This window comes from Odocoileus virginianus, chromosome 9, assembly GCF_023699985.2.
Source record: "Odocoileus virginianus isolate 20LAN1187 ecotype Illinois chromosome 9, Ovbor_1.2, whole genome shotgun sequence".
In the NCBI taxonomy this organism is placed as follows: domain Eukaryota; kingdom Metazoa; phylum Chordata; class Mammalia; order Artiodactyla; family Cervidae; genus Odocoileus; species Odocoileus virginianus.
The window spans coordinates 58,862,714-58,869,596 of NC_069682.1; the positions used below are offsets into that span (position 1 = coordinate 58,862,714).

The 6,883-nt window shown below is 44.5% G+C and overlaps 1 non-coding gene across 1 annotated transcript; it reads right to left on the minus strand.

The window, feature by feature from the left end:
* Positions 1 to 5,559: 5,559 nt before the first annotated feature.
* Positions 5,560 to 5,632, minus strand: TRNAG-UCC (transfer RNA glycine (anticodon UCC)). Its single transcript has one exon. It is a non-coding gene; the product is annotated as a tRNA-Gly (tRNA).
* Positions 5,633 to 6,883: the final 1,251 nt, after the last annotated feature.

Here is a 6,883-nt window from a genome sequence, read left to right on the forward strand (position 1 = left end):
GCCCATTATACAGAGTGAAGTAAGCCAGAAAGATAAAGACCATTACAGTATACTAACACATATATATGGACTTTAGAAAGATGGTAACGATAACCCTATGTGCAAAACAGAAAAAGAGACTCAGATGTATAGAACAGACTTGTGGATTCTGGGAGAAGGCGAGGGTGGGATGTTTCAAGAGAACAGCGTTGAAACGTATATTATCTAGGGTGAAACAGATAACCAGCCCAGGTTGGGTACATGAGACAAGTGCTCGGGCCTGGTGCACTGGGAAGACCCAGAGGGATCGGGTGGAGAGGGAGGTGGGAGGGGGGACTGGGATGGGGAATACATGTGAATCCATGGCTAATTCATTTCAATGTATAGCAAAAACTACTGTAATGATGTAAAGTAACTAGCCTCCAACTAATAAAAATAAATGGAAAAAATAAATAAATAATTAAAAAAAAAGAAATTTATCCTGTGTACGTATAGCAGTGTTCCTGAACTCTTCTTTAGATTAAAAATGGTGAAAAGTGGTTAGTGATTACTGGTTGTTGGTATTTAGTTCAATAGTATGTTGTCCTTTCAAAAAATAACCAAATGCCAAGATAATTGGGGATCTAATACTAATATGATAGTGTGCACTCCCACTCTCTTAAAAAAAAAAGTGGACTAATTTAATGCTTAAGAGTGTTTGAGTGGACTTTCCAGGTGGTTCAAGTAGTAAAGAATCCACCTGCAAATGCAGGAGTTGTGGGTTCGATCCTCGGGTTGGAAAGATCCCCTGGAGGAGGAAATGGCAGCTCTCCAGTATTCTTGCCTGGAAAAATCCCATGGACAGAGGAGCCTGCTCCATGGGGTCGCAAAGAGTCGGACAGGATTTAGCGACTGAGCATACCCGCAGAGTGTTCAAGTACATTCAAGTTCCAAATGGAGGAGGGACGAGTTTAGTTGGAGGTATCTGACCATATTGGTCCCTTCTTGAGAACCTTCCAAGGCATCTCCTTGTTGCTTTAATTCTCATTTCCTGGGTTACTGGAGAGGTTGAGTATTTTAGGATTATTTGTATTCCCTTACATCCCGGTCACACACTGGGGGTGGAGGCGGTGGCTGTAGTCTTCAGGGAAGGAGATTTCTGAAGGTTTACCAGAGCTGAGGGTGGGCATTTGTCTTGCACCCACCACAGCGTTCCCCTGTCCTCCTTCTCACCCTTGAAGGGGACCAGCTTTTCCCACTCATTTTGTGGTGGGAGGGCTGGTAAGATCTGAGCCATCTCTGGATTTCTAAAATTACAATGCCTATCTTGTCACCATTACTAGATCCCTCCAATTCTTCCTCTAGAACACCTCTGGAATCCAAGCCCTGGGCCACACCTGAGACTAGGTTACTCTCATCTTATGCCTGGACATCTGTACCACTGCCGCCCTGGTCTCCCTGACACCACTTGCTGCTCTCCATACCATTCTAGAATCACCCCACACCCATCGTTTGTTCTGAATCACAGACCAAATTGGGTCACCATCCTAAAACCCTCCAAGATATGCCTGAGTAAAGAAAATGCAGTATATACATACGAGGGGATATTGTTCAGCCTTCAAAAGGAAGAAATACCTGTCACATGAGAGAATACAGATGAAGCTTGAGTGAAATAATCCAGTCACAAAAGTAATAGGGACAGAATGAAGGGACAAAATAGGTGATTAAATAGTTAATCCTAGGGGATTGTAAGTAAAAAAAATACATACATACATATATATATATATATATATGGGAGACCCCTGTAACTTAATGATCACTCAAGAAAGCAGGTTTTCTTAACCACAAAACCCAAGCAGGTTTGCTTAGCAACAAAACCATGCAACAGAAGCACGGGACATGACCCACAACAATAAAACAATGGTGACATGAGCCCCACAGCCTGCCCAGTGAACTCAGTAAATCAGTGATCCCTAAGACGTGCTCCCTGCACACATAGAAAACAGTATTTTGTAGACCAGAAAACAATATTTTGTGGACATAGCTTGATCACATAGGGACAAGAAAACTGCCCTGCTCAACCTGGAGGAGAAACTCATGATGAAAATGAAGAAGGAAACAACAGGCTCTATCTTGAAAGCAGGACTCAGTCTTCTGCCGGACTGTGGACTTTGAGCTATAGGCCCAGTATGTACAGAAACGACAGACCAACTGGAAAACCAGACCCCTGCAAGGAAGAGCCCCAGGGCTCTCCGTTGCCTAAAAGAATACTCTAATTATCTGTGTAACCGAATCGAATCATACATTCTATTATGCTTATTGGGGTATGACCACAGGCTTATTGATAACTGTCCACTGTTACCTGCTGCAGCTGCCGCTGAGTCGCTTCAGTCGTGTCTGACTCTCTGCGACCCCATAGACGGCAGCCCACCAGGCTCCCCAGTCCCTGGGATTCTCCAGGCAAGAACACTGGAGTGGGTTGCCATTTCCTTCTCCAATGCATGAAAGTGAAAAGTGAAAGTGAAGTCGCTCAGTCATGTCCAACTCTTAGCGACCCCATGGACTGCAGCCTACCAGGCTCCTCTATCCATGGAATTTTCCAGGCAAGAGTACTGGAGTGGAGTGCCGTTGTCTTCTCCGCCACTGTTAACTACCTAGGCTTAAAGCATATGATTGCAGGTTAACTTTGATTGTATCTTTCTTTTACCTTTGTTCAGACTAGTTTCAGGGAACCTATACACTTTTAAGGTATATAAGGTTTTCACAAAAATTGGTTGGGGTCCTTGGCTAAGAGGAAACTCTGCCTTGGGCCCGCCAGTGTAATAAACTGCACTCCACTATCTGCATTGTCCTTCTGAGTAAGTTTGTTTCCCAGAACCTGTGGCTACAACAAAAACATGATACCTACTCAGGAAAGACAAAGAAGGCCTTCTCCCCCTCCCCCCTTTTCCTTTGACTATAAAACTGTAGCCCACTACGTTTTCGGGGTGTGGTATTTCTCACCCACACACTTGTAAGTCTCACAAGCATCCTATTCTAATAAATCACTTCTTATCTACCACTTTGCTCTCACTAAGTTCATCTCTGCATGGAGACATAAAGAAGTATGGTACTAGAGCTCTTTGGAGCCCATGTGGAAACACCAACGGTTTCAAAAGGACAAATACTGTGTGATTCCACTTATGCGAGGCCTCTCAAGTAGTCAGACTCATAGAATCAGAGTCGAGTGAGGGTTGCCTGGTGCTCTGGTGAGAGGACAACGGGGATTTGTTGTTTGATGGATATAAAGTTTCAGTTTTGCAAGATGAAAATATTTTAGAGGTTTTTTTTTTCCATAACAATGTGAATATATTTAATACCACTAAACTATATGGTTAAAAGTGGATAAGATGGTAAATTTTATGCTTCATGGGTTTTTTCCTGCCACAAGTGAAACAACAACTTTCAAGGCTCCCCATAGCCTTCTGGGCAAAGCCAGACCCTTTTGCCTGGCCTCCCGGACCCCTGCACCATCATCCAACGCTCCTTCATAGCCACCTCCCACCTGACCCCACCATATCCTCTGCCCCCAACAAGCTCTCCAGCTTTCCCCAAAGCTCATGCTTGCTCACCAACCTGTTTCTCCCTGGCTGTTTTCTCTACCTGGACTGTCTTTCCTTTCAGCTAGTCAGCCTTTTGAGATTCTAATCATCCTTCAAGACCAAGCTCAAATGTATCCCCTCCTGTGAAAGCTTTTCTCATTCCCTCTCCAAAAGACTGATGCTCAGAGTGTGTGCCCCAGACACTTTTGACATCACCACCAGCAACCCGTGAGCTACTATTAAACAAGTGCTTAATGTGTGCTGAGCACTGGGCCAAAAAAGCTCTATGCATCAGTGTCTCAGTTAAATCTTTTGATAACCCTTTATCATCCCCATTTTACAGAAGAGGAAACTGAGGCTCAGAGAGGGAAAGTATCATGCCCAAGATCGTTAAGTTGTGGCACTGAGACTTATACCTTCCTAATTCCAGAGGAACGCTTTTAACCCCTCAAATCATCCCCCCTTATACAACCAAATTACTGCATTGTCAACGTATTGTTTATTTTTCTGCTTCCCCTGTTAGGGGAGGGTTGTGCCTTTGTCATCCTGCCTCTGCTACACCATGTGTGGCCCAGGGCCTGGCACAGAGCTGGAGTTCATTTCATGGGCGTTTCGTCGTATACCCTCCAGTAAGTCAGTGTCGCTGCTAGTTCCCCCAATTCCACCACTTCTATTTCCCCTCCAGGAATTGGCAGATCGGTGATAGCAAAAGAAACATCCCCACCAATCAATAAATAATAATGTTGGAGAATTTAAAATAAGAATCTGGATTATTAAAGTTACAAATCTTTGGTCTTTATACCTTTAATAAAACATGCATCTATTAATAATGGATACTGATTCTGGCCTGCTTATGCTGAAAAGGGGAAAAAAATGACCAGTCGAAAGATGCTAATATTTTTTCTCCTTACCCTGCTTGGCTGCCAAGTGCTTCCCTGACAAATTGCTCATCATCTAAAAAGGTTTAAAATTTTTAACAGCACGAAAGGGAAATTGAAGATGGGATGCTCAACCCTGTGGACCCTTTGCGAGAGATCACTCCTCTTGGAGACATCTCTCTCGTGGGCTGTGGTGGACCCATCTCTGCTGGTTCCTAGCTTAGTTCCTCTGGCTGTGGCTTCTCAGGCTGTTTTTCTTCAACCTCTTCCCCGAGTCCCTTCCTTTCCTCCTCCATTCTTTCTCTTCCTGTCCCCGCCCTTCCCCTCTTCATTTACTGTTTTTAGCCGCACTGGGTCTCCATTGTTGTGCTCTGGTTTTCTCTAGTCGCAGTGAGTGGGGGCCACTCTTCATTGTGGTGCATGGGCTTCTCATTGCAATGGCTGCTCTTATTTTGGAGCCCAGGCTCAAGGTGTGTGAGTTCAGTAGCTGCGGCACTCAGGCTCAGCGGTTGCAGCATGTGGGTTTAGTTGCTCCTTGGCATGTGAGATCTTTCTGGCCCAGGGGTCAAACCCACGTACGCTGCATTGACAGGTGGATCAACCACTGGACCACCAGGGCAGCCCCCCTTCCCCTCTTCTCTCTGAACACCCTTACCCTGAGGACCGCACCACTCCTGAGATAACTAGTCATCATCTTTGCACCAAGGTGTGTCAATAGGATACTGATTGTCAATTGATTCTGGTGTGTGAATTGAGAAGTCACTCAATAGGACAGAAAGTCAAAGAGGAAACAAGAGGACTGACTATGATGGTCCTTTGTAAAGACTGTGGAGGCCATGGGTGTACTTCGGCTGTTACTCTAAGCATAATGGTGCCACTGCAGGAGCAGAGGAAGGCGCGGTAGGACCTATGGCTTGAAAAAAATATCTTTGGAGGTTGTGATTGAAATAGACTGGAGGGTGATAGGGTAGAAGCAGGAAAACCATTTAGAAGACTATTGTCATAATCCAGGCAAGAGATGATGACAGTTTGGGATAGAGTACAAGCAGAGAGGAGGTGAGAAGTGATTGGGTACAGGATATATTTTACTTTTTTTTTCCTCTTCTTTTTTTGGCCACATTGCACAGCTTTTGGGATCCTAGTTCCCTGACCAGGGATTGAACCTGGGCCTTCAGCAGTGGAAGTGCTGAGTCCCAACCACTGGACCACCAGGCAGTTCCCCAGGATATATTTTAAAGGTGGAGATGGTAGGATTTGCTTATGGATTGGAGGAGGGTGTGAAAAAAGAGAAAGGAATCAAGGATGTCCCCAAGGTTTTTGTCTAGAGTAACTAAAAGGTATGAGTTTTCGTTTTCTGCAACAAGAAAGATTGTGGGTGGAGCAGGCCTGGGGAGAACAGATTTAATCTCAAATGTGTCTAGTTTGAGAGGGCTGTTGGATATAATGTTATGGATTGAATTGTGTCCCCTTAAAATCCATATGTTGAGACCTCAACCCCCAGTGTGACAGTACTGGAGTTAGGATTGCTAAGGAGGTAATTAAGGTTAAATGAGATAGAAAAGATGGGACCCTAATCTGATAGTCTGGTGTTGTTATAGGAAGAAACACCCAGAGATCTCTCTCTAGGTACACACACATGAACGGCCATGTGGGGACATAGTGAATGACTATCAACAACCAGGAAGAGAGGCCTCACCAGAAACCAACCCTTCAGGCACTTTGATCTTGGACTTTCAGCCTCCAGAACTGTAAGAAAATAAATGCCTGTTGTTTTAGCCACCCACTCTGTGGCATCTTGTTATGGCAGCCTGAGTTGACTAATATGGATGTCTAAAAAGAGATGTGGGGGGACTTCCCTGGTAGTTCAGTAGTTAAGAATCTGCCTACCAGTTCAGAGAATATGGGTTTGATCTCTAGTTGGGGAAGATCCCACATGCTGCACCATGCAAGTCAAAAAAGAGAGAGAGATGAAATTGACGTTGGACATATGAGCCCAAGTCCAGGGAGGCTACGGATACAAATCTGTCTGGGATACAGATAAAAACTTGGGCATCATCATCAGAGAGATGGTATTTAAATTCATGAGGTGATACGAGATTTCCAGTGAAGGTAATGTGATAGAGATGAACATGGCAAGGGACCAGACCCTATGACCTTCCTCTGTTTAAAGGTTGAGGAGACGAGAAGGAATCAGTGAAAGAAGACTGAGCGGTGGCCAGTGATATAGGAGAAAAATCGAGAAAATAAAATGTCCTGGAAGCCAAATGAGGAAAGGATAAGGAGAAGAGTGTGGTCATCTATGTGCAGTGCTGCTAATGGGATAAATAAGGACTGATCACTTGATTTAGCAACATGGAGGTCAATGGTGACGTTGACAAAAGCATTTGATTAGCTTTGAGAGCCTTGGAGGTGAAAACAAAAAGGAGACTCAATATACTCAATAATTCTCATTACCTTCCAGGAGGA